The sequence below is a fragment of the Lissotriton vulgaris genome, chromosome 12, assembly GCF_964263255.1.
Source record: "Lissotriton vulgaris chromosome 12, aLisVul1.2, whole genome shotgun sequence".
NCBI classification, from domain to species: Eukaryota; Metazoa; Chordata; class Amphibia; order Caudata; family Salamandridae; genus Lissotriton; species Lissotriton vulgaris.
Genome location: NC_141700.1, coordinates 443241479 through 443263385, shown reverse-complemented (window position 1 = coordinate 443263385; position 21907 = coordinate 443241479). Strand labels below are relative to the sequence as shown.

At 35.9% G+C, this 21907-nt stretch overlaps 10 non-coding genes across 10 annotated transcripts; all 10 read left to right on the top strand.

Moving 5' to 3' along the window:
• Positions 1-2046: 2046 nt before the first annotated feature.
• Positions 2047-2119, top strand: TRNAT-CGU (transfer RNA threonine (anticodon CGU)). The gene has a single exon. It is a non-coding gene; the product is annotated as a tRNA-Thr (tRNA).
• Positions 2120-2554: 435 nt separating this feature from the next.
• On the top strand, positions 2555-2628 carry TRNAT-AGU (transfer RNA threonine (anticodon AGU)). The gene has a single exon. It is a non-coding gene; the product is annotated as a tRNA-Thr (tRNA).
• A 4460-nt stretch (positions 2629-7088) lies between these two features.
• On the top strand, positions 7089-7161 carry TRNAT-CGU (transfer RNA threonine (anticodon CGU)). Its single transcript has one exon. It is a non-coding gene; the product is annotated as a tRNA-Thr (tRNA).
• Positions 7162-13201: 6040 nt separating this feature from the next.
• Positions 13202-13275, top strand: TRNAT-AGU (transfer RNA threonine (anticodon AGU)). Its single transcript has one exon. It is a non-coding gene; the product is annotated as a tRNA-Thr (tRNA).
• A 438-nt stretch (positions 13276-13713) lies between these two features.
• On the top strand, positions 13714-13786 carry TRNAT-CGU (transfer RNA threonine (anticodon CGU)). The gene has a single exon. It is a non-coding gene; the product is annotated as a tRNA-Thr (tRNA).
• Positions 13787-14732: 946 nt separating this feature from the next.
• TRNAT-CGU (transfer RNA threonine (anticodon CGU)) lies at positions 14733-14805 on the top strand. Its single transcript has one exon. It is a non-coding gene; the product is annotated as a tRNA-Thr (tRNA).
• Positions 14806-16257: 1452 nt separating this feature from the next.
• Positions 16258-16331, top strand: TRNAT-AGU (transfer RNA threonine (anticodon AGU)). Its single transcript has one exon. It is a non-coding gene; the product is annotated as a tRNA-Thr (tRNA).
• Positions 16332-19825: 3494 nt separating this feature from the next.
• TRNAT-CGU (transfer RNA threonine (anticodon CGU)) lies at positions 19826-19898 on the top strand. The gene has a single exon. It is a non-coding gene; the product is annotated as a tRNA-Thr (tRNA).
• Positions 19899-20332: 434 nt separating this feature from the next.
• Positions 20333-20406, top strand: TRNAT-AGU (transfer RNA threonine (anticodon AGU)). The gene has a single exon. It is a non-coding gene; the product is annotated as a tRNA-Thr (tRNA).
• A 436-nt stretch (positions 20407-20842) lies between these two features.
• Positions 20843-20915, top strand: TRNAT-CGU (transfer RNA threonine (anticodon CGU)). The gene has a single exon. It is a non-coding gene; the product is annotated as a tRNA-Thr (tRNA).
• Positions 20916-21907: the final 992 nt, after the last annotated feature.

Genomic DNA, 21907 nt, shown 5'->3' with positions numbered 1-21907 from the left:
TTTACGTTGGTGCTGTGGCTTAGTGGTTAAAGCACCTGTCTCGTAATCAGGAAATCCTGAGTTCAAATCTCAACAGCACCGAACTCTTTTCTCCATGCTTTCCGAATAATTTTCATCAAACAAATGTTGAATACAATTTAAGAATAAACATCTGGTTCTATGAACTTTAGAATAAGTTATCTTAAAAATGAAATAAAATGCTTGGTATTGTGAAGATTTTTGTAGGAATGCATTGACTGAAATAGGGAAAAGAAAATGACAAAGAACAAGATAGAGGTGAATGATCACTCTATTGTAGAATTCAACAAATCCATTCTTCAGCAAGGAATATTTTAAAATGATATGAATAGGGTAAACTTCAAATTAGAGAGGTGTTTTTGAATAAGTGAAGAGTCTTCATTCATCTTAAGTGTTTGAGTAGAGAAGTGTGTGAACTTAGAAAAGAATATGAAAGTGAAAAAGCAATATTCTCTTGAACACCATAAAGAAAAGTGTTTCAAAATAAAGAATCAAGTGGGTGCTGTGGCTTAGCTGGTTAAAGCGCCTGTCTAGTAAACAGGAGATCCTGAGTTCAACTCTGAGCAGTGCCTTGCTTTTCTCATTGTTATATAACAAATCATTTTCATTAGGTCTTATTCCGATACAATTAAAATATAAAAGCCTGATTCATCTTACTGTTGAACAGATCATCTTTAACCTTATAAAAACCCAAGTATTTTCAAGATTATAGAATGAATACTGTTATTGCAAAATCAAAAAAAGTACATATCTATGAGAAAGACGTAGATGAAATGCCTACCAAGATTGGAGCAATATTATTACCTTCATGAAAAAAATTGTAAAGAATTCAAGAAATGAAATTGGGTTTTATAAGAGTACCTGTTTATTAAAATATATGAATCCTTGCGTAGTGATTGAGTATCTTTTCGTGTTTAAGATTACAATACATATAAAGAAGAATTTATAGCAGAAAACACATTTTCATCATCAACAATAAATTATTTATGCATTTTTTACTATTACCGTTGGTGCTGTGGCTTAGTGGTTAAAGCTCCTATCTCGTAAACAGGAAATCCTGAGTTCAAATCTCAGCAGCATTTAACTGTTTTCTTCATGCTTTCTGAATAATTTTCATCAAACAAGTGTTGAATACAATTTAAGTATAAACATCTGGTTCTATGAACTTTAGAATAAGTTATCTTAAAAATTAAATAAAATACTTGGTATTGTGAAGATTTTTGTAGGAATGCATTGATTGAAATAGGGAAAAGAAAATGACAAAGAACAAGATAGAGGTGAATGATCACTCTATTGTTGAATTCAACTAATCCATTCTTCAGCAAGGTATATTTTAAAATGATATGAATAGGGTAAACTTCAAATTAGAGAGGTGTTTTTGAATAAGTGAAGAGTCTTCATTCATCTTAAGTTTATGAGTAGAGAAGTGTGTGAACTTAGAAAAGAATATGAAAGTGAAAAAGCATTATTCTCTTGAACAACATAAAGAAAAAGTTTTCAAAATTAAGAATCAAGTGGGTGCTGTGGCTTAGCTGGTTAAAACGCCTGTCTAGTAAACAGGAGATCCTGAGTTCAACTCTCAGCTGTGCCTTGCTTTTCTCATTGTTATAGAACAAATCATTTTCATTAGGTCTTATTCCGATACAATTAAAATATAAAAGTCTGATTCATCTTACTGTTGAACAGATCATCTTAAACCTTATAAAAACACAAGTATTTTCAAGATTATGGAATGAATACTGTTATTGCCAAATAAAAAACATACATATCTATGAGAAAGACGTAGATGAAATTTCTAACTAGATTTGAGCAATATTAATACCTTCATGATTTTTTTTTTTAAAGAATTCAAGAAATGAAATTGAGTTTTATAAGAGTACCTGTTTATTAAAACATATTAATACTTGCGTAGTGATTGAGTATGTTTTCGTGTTTAAGATTACAATACATATAAAGAAGAATTTATAGCAGGAAACACATTTTCATCATCAACAATAAATTATATATGCATTGCTTACTATTAACGTTGGTGCTGTGGCTTAGTGGTTAAAGCGCCTGTCTCGTAAACAGGAAATCCTGAGTTCAAATCTCAACAGCACCTAACTCTTTTCTCCATGCTTTCCGAATAATTTTCATCAAACAAATGTTGAATACAATTTAAGAATAAACATCTGGTTCTATGAACTTTAGAATAAGTTATCTTAAAAATGAAATAAAATGCTTGGTATTGTGAAGATTTTTGTAGGAATGCATTGACTGAAATAGGGAAAAGAAAATTACAAAGAACAAGATAGAGGTGAATGATCACTCTATTGTGGAATTCAACAAATCCATTCTTCAGCAAGGAATATTTTAAAATGATATGAATAGGGTAAACTTCAAATTAGAGAGGTGTTTTTGAATAAGTGAACAGTCTTCATTCATCTTAAGTGTTTGAGTAGAGAAGTGTGTGAACTTAGAAAAGAATATGAAAGTGAAAAAGCAATATTCTCTTGAACACCATAAAGAAAAGTGTTTCAAATTTAAGAATCAAGTGGGTGCTGTGGCTTAGCTGGTTAAAGCGCCTGTCTAGTAAACAGGAAATCCTGAGTTCAAATCTCAGCAGCGCCTTGCTTTTCTCATTGTAATATATAACAAATCATTTTCATTAGGTCTTATTCCGATACAATTAAAATATAAAAGTCTGATTCATCTTACTGATGAACAGATCATCTTTAACCTTATAAAAACCCAAGTATTTTCAAGATTATAGAATGAATAATGTTATTGCAAAATGAAAAAAATATATATCTATGAGAAAGACGTAGATGAAATGTCTACCTAGATTGGAGCATTATTATTACCTTCATGAAAAAAAATTGTAAAGAATTCAAGAAATGAAATTGGGTTTTATAAGAGTACCTGTTTATTAAAACATATTAATACTTGCGTAGTGATTGAGTATGTTTTCCTGTTTAAGATTACAATACATATAAAGAAGAATTTATAGCAGGAAACACATTTTCATCATCAACAATAAATTATGTATGCATTTCTTACTATTAAGGTTGGTGCTGTGGCTTAGTGGTTAAAGCGCCTGTCTCGTAAACAGGAAATCCTGAGTTCAAATCGCAGCAGCACCTAAATGTTTTCTCCATGCTTTCCGAATAATTTTCATCAAACAAATGTTGAATACAATTTAAGAATAAACATCTGGTTCTATGAACTTTAGAATAAGTTATCTTAAAAATTAAATAAAATGCTTGGTATTGTGAAGATTTTTGTAGGAATGCATTGACTGAAATAGGGAAAAGAAAATGACAAAGAACAAGATAGAGGTGAATGATCACTCTATTGTTGAATTCAACTAATCCATTCTTCAGCAAGGTATATTTTAAAATGATATGAATAGGGTAAACTTCAAATTAGAGAGGTGTTTTTGAATAAGTGAAGAGTCTTCATTCATCTTAAGTGTTTGAGTAGAGAAGTGTGTGAACTTAGAAAAGAATATGAAAGTGAAAAAGCAATATTCTCTTGAAAACCATAAAGAAAAGTGTTTCAAATTTAAGAATCAAGTGGGTGCTGTGGCTTAGCTGGTTAAAGCACCTGTCTAGTAAAAAGGAGATCCTGAGTTCATCTCTCAGCAGTGCCTTGCTTTTCTCATTGTTATATAACAAATCATTTTCATTAGGTCTTATTCCGATACAATTAAAATATAAAAGTCTGATTCATCTTACTGTTGAACAGATCACCTTTAACCTTATAAAAACCCAGGTATTTTCAAGATTATAGAATGAGTACTGTTATTGCAAAATGAAAAAAGTACATATCTATAAGAAAGACGTAGATGAAATGTCTACCAAGATAGGAGCAATATTATTACCTTCATGAAAAAAAATTGTAAAGAATTCAAGAAATTAAATTGGGTTTTATATGAGTACCTGTTTATTAAAACATATGAATCCTTGCGAAGTGATTGAGTATCTTTTCGTGTTTAAGATTACAATACATATAAAGAAGAATTTATAGCAGAAAACACATTTTCATCATCAACAATAAATTATTTATGCATTTTTTACTATTACCGTTGGTGCTGTGGCTAAGTGGTTAAAGCTCCTATCTCGTAAACAGGAAATCCTGAGTTCAAATCTCAGCAGTATTTAACTGTTTTCTTCATGCTTTCCGAATAATTTTCATCAAACAAGTGTTGAATGCAATTTAAGTATAAACATCTGGTTCTATGTACTTTAGAATAAGTTATCTTAAAAATTAAATAAAATACTTGGTATTGTGAAGATTTTTGTAGGAATGCATTGATTGAAATAGGGAAAAGAAAATGACAAAGAACAAGATAGAGGTGAATGATCACTCTATTGTTGAATTCAACTAATCCATTCTTCAGCAAGGTATATTTTAAAATGATATGAATAGGGTAAACTTCAAATTAGAGAGGTGTTTTTGAATAAGTGAAGAGTCTTCATTCATCTTAAGTTTATGAGTAGAGAAGTGAAAAAGCATTACTCTCTTGAACACCATAAAGAAAAAGTTTTCAAAGTTAAGAATCAAGTGGGTGCTGTGGCTTAGCTGGTTAAAACGCCTGTCTAGTAAACAGGAGATCCTGAGTTCAACTCTCAGCTGTGCCTTGCTTTTCTCATTGTTATATAACAAGTCATTTTCATTAGGTCTTATTCCGATACAATTAAAATATAAAAGTCTGATTCATCTTACTGATGAACAGATCATCTTTAACCTTTTAAAAACCCAAGTATTTTCAAGATTATAGAATGAATAATGTTATTGCAAAATGAAAAAAATATATATCTATGAGAAAGACGTAGATGAAATGTCTACCTAGATTGGAGCAATATTATTACCTTCATGAAAAAAAATTGTAAAGAATTCAAGAAATGAAATTGGGTTTTATAAGAGTACCTGTTTATTAAAACATATTAATACTTGCGTAGTGATTGAGTATGTTTTCCTGTTTAAGATTACAATACATATAAAGAAGAATTTATAGCAGGAAACACATTTTCATCATCAACAATAAATTATGTATGCATTTCTTACTATTAAGGTTGGTGCTGTGGCTTAGTGGTTAAAGCGCCTGTCTCGTAAACAGGAAATCCTGAGTTCAAATCGCAGCAGCACCTAAATGTTTTCTCCATGCTTTCCGAATAATTTTCATCAAACAAATGTTGAATACAATTTAAGAATAAACATCTGGTTCTATGAACTTTAGAATAAGTTATCTTAAAAATTAAATAAAATGCTTGGTATTGTGAAGATTTTTGTAGGAATGCATTGACTGAAATAGGGAAAAGAAAATGACAAAGAACAAGATAGAGGTGAATGATCACTCTATTGTTGAATTCAACTAATCCATTCTTCAGCAAGGTATATTTTAAAATGATATGAATAGGGTAAACTTCAAATTAGAGAGGTGTTTTTGAATAAGTGAAGAGTCTTCATTCATCTTAAGTGTTTGAGTAGAGAAGTGTGTGAACTTAGAAAAGAATATGAAAGTGAAAAAGCAATATTCTCTTGAAAACCATAAAGAAAAGTGTTTCAAATTTAAGAATCAAGTGGGTGCTGTGGCTTAGCTGGTTAAAGCACCTGTCTAGTAAAAAGGAGATCCTGAGTTCATCTCTCAGCAGTGCCTTGCTTTTCTCATTGTTATATAACAAATCATTTTCATTAGGTCTTATTCCGATACAATTAAAATATAAAAGTCTGATTCATCTTACTGTTGAACAGATCACCTTTAACCTTATAAAAACCCAGGTATTTTCAAGATTATAGAATGAATACTGTTATTGCAAAATGAAAAAAGTACATATCTATAAGAAAGACGTAGATGAAATGTCTACCAAGATAGGAGCAATATTATTACCTTCATGAAAAAAAATTGTAAAGAATTCAAGAAATGAAATTGGGTTTTATATGAGTACCTGTTTATTAAAACATATGAATCCTTGCGAAGTGATTGAGTATCTTTTCGTGTTTAAGATTACAATACATATAAAGAAGAATTTATAGCAGAAAACACATTTTCATCATCAACAATAAATTATTTATGCATTTTTTACTATTACCGTTGGTGCTGTGGCTAAGTGGTTAAAGCTCCTATCTCGTAAACAGGAAATCCTGAGTTCAAATCTCAGCAGTATTTAACTGTTTTCTTCATGCTTTCCGAATAATTTTCATCAAACAAGTGTTGAATACAATTTAAGTATAAACATCTGGTTCTATGTACTTTAGAATAAGTTATCTTAAAAATTAAATAAAATACTTGGTATTGTGAAGATTTTTGTAGGAATGCATTGATTGAAATAGGGAAAAGAAAATGACAAAGAACAAGATAGAGGTGAATGATCACTCTATTGTTGAATTCAACTAATCCATTCTTCAGCAAGGTATATTTTAAAATGATATGAATAGGGTAAACTTCAAATTAGAGAGGTGTTTTTGAATAAGTGAAGAGTCTTCATTCATCTTAAGTTTATGAGTAGAGAAGTGAAAAAGCATTACTCTCTTGAACACCATAAAGAAAAAGTTTTCAAAATTAAGAATCAAGTGGGTGCTGTGGCTTAGCTGGTTAAAACGCCTGTCTAGTGAACAGGAGATCCTGAGTTCAACTCTCAGCTGTGCCTTGCTTTTCTCATTGTTATATAACAAGTCATTTTCATTAGGTCTTATTCCGATACAATTAAAATATAAAAGTCTGATTCATCTTACTGTTGAACAGATCATCTTAAACCTTATAAAAACACAAGTATTTTCAAGATTATAGAATGAATACTGTTATTGCCAAATAAAAAAAATACATATCTATGAGAAAGACGTAGATGAAATTTCTACCTAGATTTGAGCAATATTATTACCTTCATGATTTTTTTTTTTAAAGAATTCAAGAAATGAAATTGAGTTTTATAAGAGTACCTGTTTATTAGAACATATTAATACTTGCTTAGTGATTGAGTATGTTTTCGTGTTTAAGATTACAATACAATAGTAAGAAGAATTTATAGCAGGAAACACATTTTCCTCATCAACAATAAATTATGTATGCATTTCTTACTATTAACGTTGGTGCTGTGGCTTAGTGGTTAAAGCGCCTGTCTCGTAAACAGGAAATCCTGAGTTCAAATCTCAACAGCACCTAACTCTTTTCTCCATGCTTTCCGAATAATTTTCATCAAACAAATGTTGAATACAATTTAAGAATAAACATCTGGTTCTATGAAGTTTAGAATAAGTTATCTTAAAAATGAAATAAAATGCTTGGTATTGTGAAGATTTTTGTAGGAATGCATTGACTGAAATAGGGAAAAGAAAATGACAAAGAACAAGATAGAGGTGAATGGAAAGGGGCGACCACTCGGTCCCCCCGAACGTATGGTGGAGTACCCCGATCCCCCTGGGAGGCCATCTTGGGCGGGAGGCGAGTCTCGGCTGGTATGCCCGAAGCGGCGTAGCCGGGGCGCGCCTTTTCCCGCCCTGGAGTGGGTTGTCCTAGACGCTGACGCCGCCGGCCACGCCCCCGGAGGCAGGCGGAGGCGGGTTTACGCCCGCCCGAAGACGGATAAAAGGAGCAACAAGCCAAGAAAGCATCCTCTTGTTCCTGTGCTCTGAAGCTGCACCTCCCCGCTGCACGTGAGCTCGAGACGGAACGAAGAGCCAATTTTGAGCGTTGTAATTTTGTTCTTGTTTTACAGATATCTTCGTTGGAGAATGCCGGGCAAGAAGGTCGGAAAGCGGGTCGGTACCGATCAGATGCTCCGCATGCTCGTGAAGGAGATAGCCGAGTTGAAGAAACAGATGGCGGTAAAGAACGGGGAGGGAGGCCCGAAGCGAATTGTCGGACCAGCATTGCCGGGAGTTGTCCCTAGCGGGAGAGGCAAGAGGTCCAAGAGGGGGGCACCTGGGGGGGAGGCCCCGGTTCCCGATACACCGATAGAGGAGCCAATCCCGGTTCCGAAGGAGGGGCATCCGATCCCCGTGGTAGTCACCCCTGTGAACGGGGAAGATATGCCTCCCGAGTTGGCTGCACAACTGGCAGCGTGGTTGGGAAAAGATAGTGAGGGCACCACGGCGGACGACGCCAGGGCAGTACAATTGCGGGAATCTAGAGAGGCTGCGAAGGCACCATCTTCTGTTCCCCCACAGGTTCCGGTGGCTGAGATGGCAGCAGGCGCGAGTTCGGCAGCAAGTACAGCACCTAGTTCAGGTAAGCGGCTACTGCCGATTGCGGGGGAGGGGTCTGTACCCTCATGAAGGGAGAAAGTGGCCCAGCATGTTCCACTCGAAATTAAGGAAAAGATTTGGGCTGATAAGTATGTGAATATGTTTTCTTTGCTTACTGATCATTACGAGATCGAGCATGTGAAGGGCCAAAAAGAGCTTATGCATCCGAGTGTTTGGCGCGCAAAAATGGCCGCCTTTAAGGTCAACGAGAACATAGGTACTTGGGGCAGAGCGTTTGGCATTTTCACCTCCATTATGGGTGAGCGAAGGCCTGAGTTGTTGACGGAATTACCTATTTATCAGACACGTATCATGGAATATTCTCTAGCGTACGAGGGCAATCAGTGGTTTTGTTATGACAATATTTTTAGGAAGGCTAAGGAGCACGACCCAGCCCTAACTTGGGATTGTTATGACTCCATTTCTTGGCAAAAAATGGAGAATTCAGGCATGTTAAAGGTACCATTGTCGGGGGGTTTCGGGGGTGAGTCTTCCCGCCAAACCTCTGGGACACCCTTTCGGACGGGTGCAGGTAACGAGCATCACTCGAAGTCGAGTGGCAACGCAGGTAAAAAGGGGATTTGTTGGAATTTTAACAGGGGAAAATGTACAAGGCCTCAGGGGTCATGCAAGTTTAGACACGAATGTGGGGGGTGTGGACAGTCCTCTCATCCCGAGACCATGTGCAGAGCCAAAACGGGTGATAACGGTGGTAGGGGAAGCGCCAAACAGGTCTGAAATAGTCCGAGGGGCGCCTTTACCTACCCCGGTTGATACCATGGCAATGATTCCTTTGCTCAATGAATACCCGGATCATGTCTCCGCTGGGGTGTTGCGAGATGGGTTTTCGTATGGTTTCCGCATTCCGGTGGGGGATTTTCAGGGTAAAACAAGTTGTAAGAACCAACTGTCGGTCCTGCAGCATACGGCGGTGGTACAGATAAAGATTGGGAAAGAGGTGACTCGAGGGCGGGTTGCCGGTCCATTCGAGTTACCACCGGTTGCTAACTTTGTTTGTTCCCCCTTAGGGGTGGTCCCCAAGAAGGACCCGGGTGAGTTTAGGCTAATACATAATTTGTCAGCCCCACGAGGTCTTTCCGTGAATGATGCGATAGACCCGGAAGTGTGTTCGGTGCGGTACGCATCTTTCGATGAGGCCGTCGCCATGTTGAATCGCCTGGGGCCCGGAGCGCTGATGGCCAAATCGGACATCGAGTCAGCGTTCCGGTTGCTCCCGGTACACCCAGACGATCAGCGTCTCCTTGGTTTCATGTTTCAGGGTCGCTATTACATGGATAAATGTATGCCAATGGGTTGCTCCATATCTTGTGCTTATTTTGAAAAGTTCAGTTGTTTTTTGCAATGGGTATTCACAAGAAAGACGGGTTTTCAGCATGTGATGCATTATCTCGATGACTTTCTGTTCCTGGGGGCAGCCGGGGATCCGGAATGTGGACAGGCTTTAAAAGAGTTTTGTGTCTTAATGAATCACTTTGGCGTGCCATTGGCACCAGGTAAGACTGTGGGTCCCTCGACTTCACTCGAGTTTCTGGGGATCGAGCTCGACTCGGAGGAAGGTTGTTTTCGGGTGCCCAAAGAGAAGGTGTTGAAATTCAGGGCATCCCTTGAAACATGTATTCGAGAGACTAAGGTAAACCTGCATCAATTGCAACAAATGGTGGGCCAGTTGAATTTTGCCCTTAGAGTAATCCCAATGGCCCGCCCCTTTTCCCGCTCGATTGCACAAGCCATGGTCGGCCTTAAGGAGGGACATCACCGCACGAGGCTCTCGGCAGAGATTCGCCAGGACATGCGCATTTGGTTGGCATTCCTGGCAGATTTCAATGGTCGAGTTGTCTGGAACAAGCCGGCGGTGTCCTCCGAGGAGCTGGGGCTGTGGACAGATTCGGCGGGGAGTGTAGGTTTTGGCGCCATATTCGGTACGCAATGGTCGGCTCAGAAATGGCCGTCATGGTGGCACGAGTGCGGGCTGACAAGTAACATTGCTTTCCTCGAGCTCTTCCCTATTTTGGTGGCCCTGAAAACATGGCCTGAGGGGTTCCGAGATCACTCTGTGGTGTTCTGGTCTGATAACATGACCGTGGTTGAGTGTATCAATAGTCAGGCAGCACGTTGTAAATGGATTCTAAGACTGCTTAAAGAAATTGTATTGTTGTGTATGCAGTTGAATGTGCTCTTTAGGGCGCGACATGTCCCAGGGGTGCTGAACCAAGCGGCTGATGCGCTTTCTCGTTTCCGTATGCAGGCCTTCTGGGGTTTTCTGCCCACAGCGGACCCGGTGGCGGCACCCTTTCCCGAAGCTCTCTGGTCTCTCGGTGCCCCGAACTACAAAACCTCGTGGGAGAGAGTTTAGCACCCAGGACAAGGAAGGCATATGAAGGGGCGTTTCGTTCCTATTGGTCCTTTTTGGGTTCTGCTAGGGGGGAGCTTTGGGGCCAGGAAGAGTTTGTCGTAAAATTTTTGCTGTCCTTACATCAGGCAGGCAAATCAGTAGCTACGGCCCAGAGGCATCGGGCCGCCATTTCCTTTATGGCGAAGGCTCATGGGATCCAGGACCCGACAGCGTCTTTCGTGGTGCAGAAAGCGCTACGTGGGTGGCAACGCCTTGAAGGTCGCAGAGTAGATGAGAGACACCCGATAGGTCTGGATAGGTTGGCCCTGTTATTTTCCGTACTCCCTGCGACGTGTTCATCCCAGTATGAAACAGTGTTATTCCGAGCCGCTTTTGCGTTAGCATTCCATGGGGCTATGCGGGTAAGCGAACTGGTGGCAAAGAACAAGCAGGATACGGTGGGGGGACTGTGCCGAGAGCACATTCAGGTTAAGATGGAGAGGATGACTGTCTCGTTTGTCAGGTCCAAGGCCGATCAGGGTGCGATTGGGGACTGCATAGTCATACATAGGATTCCCGGATCTCCCATGTGCCCTGTTGTTTGCGTAGAGGAATATTTAGCGCAGAGGGTGGCATCATGGGGGGGGACCTTGTTGAGACACTCTGACGCCACCCCACTGACGAGGTTTCAGTTCCAGCGGGTGCTTTCAATGTCAATTTCGGCCGCGGGTTTGAACCCCGGCGAGTTTGGGACCCATTCCTTTCGGATAGGGGCTGCTACTGAAGCTACAGCCAGGGGTCTGAGTGTGGAAAAAGTGAAACGTTTGGGGCGTTGGTCCTCGAATTGTTACAAGAGGTATGTGCGGTTGCACATGTTGTGAAGCGGTAATCATGTTCTCACGCTTCTTGTTTTTGTTTAGTTTACAGTTTCGCAAGCTTACGAGGCGGGGCGGACTGAGCAGTCAACCCGACACCTGGGAACCACCGGTCAGACATCACCGGCTGCGGAAAAAGTGGTGTGGGTCGTGGGCCACTCATACGTGAGGCGTGCCGCGGACGTATTCGAAGCAGGTGACATGATTCACATGGCTGGGGAATACGGGTACAGGGTGACCTTCTATGGAAGGGGCGGGCTCTGTATTGACCAGTTTCAATCCTTTTTCGAGGGTTTGTTAGGGAGGACAAGGTCACCGCCGTCTATAATCATAGTCCATCTTGGGGGTAATGATTTGGTGACCACTGGTAGACGACTGCTTCTCGAGGCAATGCTTTCCACTGTAAGTTGGTTGGCGAGAAGAGTTCCAGGGTGCACAATTGCATGGTCCCATATGATTCCACGAAAAGTGTGGCGGGGGCGATTTCGGTTTCTGCTCTGAATCACTCAGTGAAGAAAGTAAATAACAAGTTGGGTAGATTGTTTTGTTCAAGGGCACTGCATTCTATTCCGCATGGTTGTATCAAGGGGGACAGTATGTATTTGGGAGATGGGGTCCATTTGTCCCGGGTGGGGAATGAGTTACTCATAGGAGACCTCATAGCTTGGCTAAAGAGTTTGAAACATGACCTTTAGGCAGGAGTTGTTGTGGGGGGTCCGGATAGCCGGTCAACTATCCGGCCTGTGGCGGTAAGGTCATGATCGGTGAGCAGTAATTGGAAGATCCCTATGGGGGGGCGTCACCCATTACGGATGGGAGCGCCCGGGGGAGGTGGCCATTGGCCCCTCAACGGGGAGGCGGTCCCTTCTAAGGATGGGCCACCAAAAGAAAAGGAAAGGCGGTCAAGGCCCCTTCCTTGATAGGAGGGGCTACGGGCCCCTCCTGGGGAATTTCCCGGGGCCAGGACACCTGCGACGGCAGATGTGGTAAGTTGTGTGGGGTGGGAAGGGGGTTTACGCTACCTTCTAGACACCTCACACGAGTCCTCGGACGACCTTCAAATGGCGTCGAGTTCATTGGGGCCCCCGTCAAGTCAAGGGAAATTGGTAGATGCATTTGAGGTACAGCCTCTGTGCAGTCGCCCCTCCCAAGTGGGGGGGGTAATTCTGGTTTAGGGATCTGACACCGGTTACGACCTTGCCGTTGGCCCTTAACATTAGGATGTACAATTTCAAGTTAAATGTTTTGTAGGATGTTAGTTCGGCTAGGAGAACCTTTGTATTAGAAATATGTTAAGGTTAGCCAAACATCGTAATGTGGAAATGAAATTGTACATAATATGAAACTGTTATTTTAATGTTTTGATTTTGTTTCATATTTTAATAAATACGGCCGGGAGGGTCACTCCCTCCCGCCTTCCAAAAGTTCAGAACCGTTTCCGTTTCCCATCCTTGGGGATTGCGTCGAGAGGGGGTGGCGGGTATCTCAGCCATATGATCACTCTATTGTGGAATTCAACAAATCCATTCTTCAGCAAGGAATATTTTAAAATGATATGAATAGGGTAAACTTCAAATTAGAGAGGTGTTTTTGAATAAGTGAAGAGTCTTCATTCATCTTAAGTGTTTGAGTAGAGAAGCGTGTGAACTTAGAAAAGAATATGAAAGTGAAAAAGCAATATTCTCTTGAACACCATAAAGAAAAGTGTTTCAAATTTAAGAATCAAGTGGGTGCTGTGGCTTAGCTGGTTAAAGCGCCTGTCTAGTAAACAGGAAATCCTGAGTTCAAATCTCAGCAGCGCCTTGCTTTTCTCATTGTAATATATAACAAATCATTTTCATTAGGTCTTATTCCGATACAATTAAAATATAAAAGTCTGATTCATCTTACTGATGAACAGATCATCTTTAACCTTATAAAAACCCAAGTATTTTCAAGATTATAGAATGAATAATGTTATTGCAAAATGAAAAAAATATATATCTATGAGAAAAACGTAGATTAAATTTCTACCTAGATTTGAGCAATATTAATACCTTCATGATTTTTTTTTTAAAGGATTCAAGAAATGAAATTGAGTTTTATAAGAGTACCTGTTTATTAAATCATATGAATCCTTGCGTAGTGATTGAGTATCTTTTCGTGTTTAAGATTACAATACATATAAAGAAGAATTTATAGCAGAAAACACATTTTCATCATCAACAATAAATTATTTATGCATTTTTTACTATTACCATTGGTGCTGTGGCTTAGTGGTTAAAGCTCCTGTCTCGTAAACAGGAAATCCTGAGTTCAAATCTCAGCAGCATTTAACTGTTTTCTCCATGCTTTCCGAATATTTTTCATCAAACAAGTGTTGAATACAATTTAAGTATAAACATCTGGTTCTATGAACTTTAGAATAAGTTATCTTAAAAATTAAATAAAATACTTGGTATTGTGAATATTTTTGTAGGAATGCATTGATTGAAATAGGGAAAAGAAAATGACAAAGAACAAGATAGAGGTGAATGATCACTCTATTGTTGAATTCAACTAATCCATTCTTCAGCAAGGTATATTTTAAAATGATATGAATAGGGTAAACTTCAAATTAGAGAGGTGTTTTTGAATAAGTGAAGAGTCATCATTCATCTTAAGTTCATGAGTAGAGAAGTGTGTGAACTTAGAAAAGAATATGAAAGTGAAAAAGCAATATTCTCTTGAACACCATAAAGAAAAGTGTTTCAAACTTAAAAATCAAGTGGGTGCTGTGGCTTAGCTGGTTAAAGCGCCTGTCTAGTAAATAGGAGATCCTGAGTTCAAATCTTAGCAGCGCCTTGCTTTTCTGATTGTTATATAACAAATCATTTTCATTAGGTCTTATTCCGATACAATTAAAATATAAAAGTCTGATTCATCTTACTGTTGAACAGATCATCTTTAACCTTATAAAAACCCAAGTATTTTCAAGATTATAGAATGAATACTGTTATTGAAAAATGAAAAAAATACATATCTATGAGAAAGACGTAGATGAAATGTCTACCTAGATTGGAGCAATATTATTACCTTCATGAAAAAAAATTGTAAAGAATTCAAGAAATGAAATTGGGTTTTATAGGAGTACCTGCTTATTAAAACATATTAATCCTTGCGTAGTGATTGAGTATCTTTTCGTGTTTAAGATTACAATACATATAAAGAAGAATTTATAGCAGAAAACACATTTTCATCATAAACAATAATTTCTTTATGCATTTTTTACTGTTACTGTTGGTGCTGTGGCTTAGTGGTTAAAGCTCCTGTCTCGTAAACAGGAAATCCTGAGTTCAAATCTCAGCAGCATTTAACTGTTTTCTCCATGCTTTCCGAATAATTTTCATCAAACAAGTGTTGAATACAATTTAAGTATAAACATCTGGTTCTATGAACTTTAGAATAAGTTATCTTAAAAATTAAATAAAATGCTTGGTATTGTGAAGATTTTTGTAGGAATGCATTGACTGAAATAGGGAAAAGAAAATGACAAAGAACAAGATAGAGGTGTATGATCACTCTATTGTTGAATTCAACTAATCCATTCTTCAGCAAGGTATATTTTAAAATGATATGAATAGGGTAAACTTCAAATTAGAGAGGTGTTTTTGAATAAGTGAAGAGTCTTCATTCATCTTAAGTGTTTGAGTAGAGAAGTGTGTGAACTTAGAAAAGAATATGAAAGTGAAAAAGCAATATTCTCTTGAACACCATAAAGAAAAGTGTTTCAAATTTAAGAATCAAGTGGGTGCTGTGGCTTAGCTGGTTAAAGCGCCTGTCTAGTAAACAGGAGATCCTGAGTTCAACTCTCAGCAGTCCCTTGCTTTTCTCATTGTTATATAACAAATCATTTTTATTAGGTCTTATTCCGATACCATTAAAATATAAAAGCCTGATTCATCTTACTGTTGAACAGATCATCGTAAACCTTATAAAAACACAAGTATTTTCAAGATTATAGAATGAATACTGTTATTGCCAAATGAAAAAAAGACATATCTATGAGAAAGACGTAGATGAAATTTCTACCTAGATTTGAGCAATATTAATAACTTCATGATTTTTTTTTTTAAGAATTCAAGAAATGAAATTGAGTTTTATAAGAGTACCTGTTTATTAAAACATATTAATACTTGCGTAGTGATTGAGTTTTTTTCGTGTTTAAGATTAGAATACATATAAAGAAGAATTTATAGCAGGAAACACATTTTCATCATCAACAATAAATTATGTATGCATTTCTTACTATTAACGTTGGTGCTGTGGCTTAGTGATTAAAGCGCCTGTCTCGTAAACAGGAAATCCTGAGTTCAAATCTCAACAGCACCTAACTGTTTTCTCCATGCTTTCCGAATAATTTTCATCAAACAAATGTTGAATACAATTTAAGAATAAACATCTGGTTCTATGAACTTTAGAATAAGTTATCTTAAAAATTAAATAAAATGCTTGGTATTGAGAAGATATTTGTAGGAATGCATTGACTGAAATAGGGAAAAGAAAATGACAAAGAACAAGATACAGGTGAATGATCACTCTATTGTTGAATTCAACTAATCCATTCTTCAGCAAGGTATATTTTAAAATGATATGAATAGGGTAAGCTTCAAATTAGAGAGGTGTTTTTGAATAAGTGAAGAGTCTTCATTCATCTTAAGTGTTTGAGTAGAGAAGTGTGTGAACTTAGAAAAGAATATGAAAGTGAAAAAGCAATATTCTCTTGAACACCATAAAAAAAAGTGTTTCAAACTTAAGAATCAAGTGGGTGCTGTGGCTTAGCTGGTTAAAGCGCCTGTCTAGTAAACAGGAGATCCTGAGTTCAAATCTCAGCAGCGCCTTGCTTTTCTCATTGTAATATATAACAAATCATTTTCATTAGGTCTTATTCCAATACAATTAAAATATAAAAGTCTGATTCATCTTACTGTTGAACAGATCATCTTTAACCTTATAAAAACCCAATTATTTTCAAGATTATAGAATGAATAATGTTATTGCAAAATGAAAAAAATACATATCTATGAGAAAGACGTAGATGAAATGTCTACCTAGATTGGAGTAATATTATTACCTTCATGAAAAAAAAGTTGTAAAGAATTCAAGAAATGAAATTGGGTTTTATAAGAGTACCTGTTTATTAAAACATATTAATACTTGCGTAGTGATTGAGTATGTTTTCCTGTTTAAGATTACAATACATATAAAGAAGAATTTATAGCAGGAAACACATTTTCATCATCAACAATGAATAATTTATGCATTTCTTACTATTAACGTTGGTGCTGTGGCTTAGTGGTTAAAGCACCTTTCTCGTAAACAGGAAATCCTGAGTTCAAATCTCAGCAGAACCTAACTGTTTTCTCCATGCTTTCCGAATAATTTACATCAAACAAATGTTGAATACAATTTAAGAATAAACATCTGGATCTATGAACTTTAGAATAAGTTATCTTAAACATTAAATAAAATGCTTGGTATTGTGAAGATTTTTGTAGGAATGCATTGACTGAAATAGGGAAAAGAAAATGACAAAGAACAAGATAGAGGTGAATGATCACTCTATTGTTGAATTCAACTAATCCATTCTTCAGCAAGGGATATTTTAAAATGATATGAATAGGGTAAACTTCAAATTAGAGAGGTGTTTTTGAATAAGTGAAGAGTCTTCATTCATCTTAAGTGTTTGAGTAGAGAAGTGTGTGAACTTAGAAAAGAATATGAAAGTGAAAAAGCAATATTCTCTTGAACACCATAAAGAAAAGTGTTTCAAAATAAAGAATCAAGTGGGTGCTGTGGCTTAGCTGGTTAAAGCGCCTGTCTAGTAAACAGGAGATCCTGAGTTCAACTCTGAGCAGTGCCTTGCTTTTCTCTTTGTTATATAACAAATCATTTTCATTAGGTCTTATTCCGATACAATTAAAATATAAAAGTCTGATTCATCTTACTGTTGAACAGATCATCTTTAACCTTATAAAAACCCAAGTATTTTCAAGATTATAGAATGAATAATGTTATTGCAAAATGAAAAAAATACATATCTATGAGAAAGACGTAGATGAAATGTCTACCTAGATTGGAGTAATATTATTACCTTCATGAAAAAAAATTGTAAAGAATTCAAGAAATTAAATTGGGTTTTATAAGAGTACCTGTTTATTAAAACATATTAATACTTGCGTAGTGATTGAGTATGTTTTCCTGTTTAAGATTACAATACATATAAAGAAGGATTTATAGCAGGAAACACATTTTCATCATCATCAATGAATAATTTATGCATTTCTTACTATTAACGTTGGTGCTGTGGCTTAGTGGTTAAAGCGCCTTTCTCATATACAGGAAATCCTGAGTTCAAATCTCAGCAGAACCTAACTGTTTTCTCCATGCTTTCCGAATAATTTACATCAAACGCATGTTGAATACAATTTAAGAATAAACATCTGGATCTATGAACTTTAGAATAAGTTATCTTAAAAATTAAATAAAATGCTTGGTATTGTGAAGATTTTTGTAGGAATGCATTGACTGAAATAGGGAAAAGAAAATGACAAAGAACAAGATAGAGGTGAATGATCACTCTATTGTTGAATTCAACTAATCCATTCTTCAGCAAGGGATATTTTAAAATGATATGAATAGGGTAAACTTCAAATTAGAGAGGTGTTTTTGAATAAGTGAAGAGTCGTCATTCATCTTAAGTGTTTGAGTAGAGAAGTGTGTGAACTTAGAAAAGAATATGAAAGTGAAAAAGCAATATTCTCTTGAACACCATAAAGAAAAGTGTTTCAAATTTAAGAATCAAGTGGGTGCTGTGGCTTAGCTGGTTAAAGCGCCTGTCTAGTAAACAGGAGATCCTGAGTTCAACTCTGAGCAGTGCCTTGCTTTTCTCATTGTTATATAACAAATCATTTTCATTAGGTCTTATTCCGATACAATTAAAATATAAAAGTCTGATTCATCTTACTGTTGAACAGATCATCTTTAACCTTATAAAAACCCAAGTATTTTCAAGATTATAGAATGAATACTGTTATTGCAAAATGAAAAAAATACATATCTATGAGAAAGACGTAGATGAAATGTCTACCTAGATTGGAGCAATATTATTACCTTCATGAAAAAAATTGTAAAGAATTCAAGAAATGAAATTGGGTTTTATTAGAGTACCTGTTTATTAAAACATATTAATCCTTGCGTAGTGATTGAGTATCTTTTCGTGTTTAAGATTACAATACATATAAAGAAGAATTTATAGCAGAAAACAATTTCTCATCATTAACAATAAATTCTTTATGCATTTTTTACTATTACTGTTGATGCTGTGGCTTAGTGGTTAAAGCTCCTGTCTCGTAAACAGGAAATCCTGAGTTCAATTCTCAGCAGCATTTAACTGTTTTCTCCATGCTTTCCGAATAATTTCCATCAAACAAGTGTTGAATACAATTTAAGTATAAACATCTGGTTCTATGAACTTTAGAATAAGTTATCTTAAAAATTAAATAAAATGCTTGGTATTGTGAGGATTTTTGTAGGAATGCATTGACTGAAATAGGGAAAAGAAAATGACAAAGAACAAGATAGAGGTGAATGATCACTCTATTGTTGAATTCAACTAATCCATTCTTCAGCAAGGTATATTTTAAAATGATATGAATAGGGTAAACTTCAAATTAGAGAGGTGTTTTTGAATAAGTGAGGAGTCTTCATTCATCTTAAGTGTTTGAGTAGAGAAGTGTGTGAACTTAGAAAAGAATATGAAAGTGAAAAAGCAATATTCTCTTGAACACCATAAAGAAAAGTGTTTCAAATTTAAGAATCAAGTGGGTGCTGTGGCTTAGCTGGTTAAAGCGCCTGTCTAGTAAACAGGAGATCCTGAGTTCAACTCTCAGCAGTGAATTGCTTTTCTCATTGTTATATAACAAATCATTTTTATTAGGTCTTATTCCGATACAATTAAAATATAAAAGTCTGATTCATCTTACTGTTGAACAGATCATCTTAAACCTTATAAAAACACAAGTATTTTCAAGATTATAGAATGAATACTGTTATTGCCAAATGAAAAAAATACATATCTATGAGAAAGACGTAGATGAAATTTCTACCTAGATTTGAGCAATATTAATACCTTCATGATTTTTTTTTAAAGAATTCAAGAAATGAAATTGAGTTTTATAAGAGTACCTGTTTATCAAAACATATTAATACTTGCGTAGTGATTGAGTATGTTTTCGTGTTTAAGATTACAATACATATAAAGAAGAATTTATAGCAGGAAACACATTTTCATCATCAACAATAAATTATGTATGCATTTCTTACTCTTAACGTTGGTGCTGTGGCTTAGTGGTTAAAGCGCCTGTCTCGTAAACAGGAAATCCTGAGTTCAAATCTCAACAGCACCTAAATGTTTTCTCCATGCTTTCCGAATAATTTTCATCAAACAAATGTTGAATACAATTTAAGAATAAACATCTAGTTCTATGAACTTTAGAATAAGTTATCTTAAAAATTAAATAAAATGCTTGGTATTGTGAAGATTTTTGTAGGAATGCATTGACTGAAATAGGGAAAAGAAAATGACAAAGACAAGATAGAGGTGAATGATCACTCTATTGTTGAATTCAACTAATCCATTCTTCAGCAAGGTATATTTTAAAATGATATGAATAGGGTAAACTTCAAATTAGAGAGGTGTTTTTGAATAAGTGAAGAGTCTTCATTCATCTTAAGTGTTTGAGTAGAGAAGTGTGTGAACTTAGAAAAGAATATGAAAGTGAAAAAGCAATATTCTCTTGAACACCATAAAGAAAAGTGTTTCAAATTTAAGAATCAAGTGGGTGCTGTGGCTTAGCTGGTTAAAGCGCCTGTCTAGTAAACAGGAGATCCTGAGTTCAACTCTCAGCAGCGCCTTGCTTTTCTCATTGTTATATAACAAATCATTTTCATTAGGTCTTATTCGGATACAATTAAAATATAAAAGTCTGATTCATCTTACTGTTGAACAGATCATCTTAAACCTTATAAAAACACAAGTATTTTCAAGATTATAGAATGAATACTGTTATTGCAAAATGAAAAAAATACATATCTATGAGAAATACGTAGATGAAATGTCTACCTAGATTGGAGCAATATTATTACCTTCATGAAAAAAATTGTAAAGAATTCAAGAAATGAAATTGGGTTTTATAAGAGTACCTGTTTATTAAAACATATTAATACTTGCATAGTGATTGAGTATGTTTTCGTGTTTAAGATTACAATACATATAAAGAAGAATTTATAGCAGGAAACACATTTTCATCATCAACAATAAATTATGTATGCATTTCTTGCTATTAACGTTGGTGCTGTGGCTTAGTGGTTAAAGTGCCTGTCTCGTAAACAGGAAATCCTGAGTTCAAATCTCAGCAGCACCTAAATGTTTTCTCCATGCTTTCCGAATAATTTTCATCAAACAAATGTTGAATACAATTTAAGAATAAACATCTGGTTCTATGAACTTTAGAATAAGTTATCTTAAACATTAAATAAAATGCTTGGTATTGTGAAGATTTTTGTAGGAATGCATTGACTGAAATAGGGAAACGAAAATGACAAAGAACAAGATAGAGGTGAATGATCACTCTATTGTTGAATTCAACTAATCCATTCTTCAGCAAGGTATATTTTAAAATGATATGAATAGGGTAAACTTCAAATTAGAGAGGTGTTTTTGAATAAGTGAAGAGTCTTCATTCATCTTAAGTGTTTGAGTAGAGAAGTGTGTGAACTTAGAAAAGAATATGAAAGTGAAAAAGCAATATTCTCTTGAAAACCATAAAGAAAAGTGTTTCAAATTTAAGAAACAAGTGGGTGCTGTGGCTTAGCTGGTTAAAGCACGTGTCTAGTAAACAGGAGATCCTGAGTTCATCTCTCAGCAGTGCCTTGCTTTTCTCAATGTTATATAACAAATCATTTTCATTAGGTCTTATTCCGATACAAATAAAATATAAAAGTCTGATTCATCTTACTGTTGAACAGATCACCTTTAACCTTATAAAAACCCAGGTATTTTCAAGATTATAGAATGAATACTATTATTGCAAAATGAAAAAAAGTACATATCTATGAGAAAGACGTAGATGAAATGTCTACCAAGATTGGAGCAATATTATTACCTTCATGAAAAAAAATTGTAAAGAATTCAAGAAATGAAATTGGGTTTTATAAGAGTACCTGTTTATTAAAACATATGAATCCTTGTGAAGTGATTGAGTATCTTTTCGTGTTTAAGATTACAATACATATAAAGAAGAATTTATAGCAGAAAACACATTTTCATCATCAACAATAAATTATTTATGCATTTTTTACTATTACCGTTGGTGCTGTGGCTAAGTGGTTAAAGCTCCTATCTCGTAAACAGGAA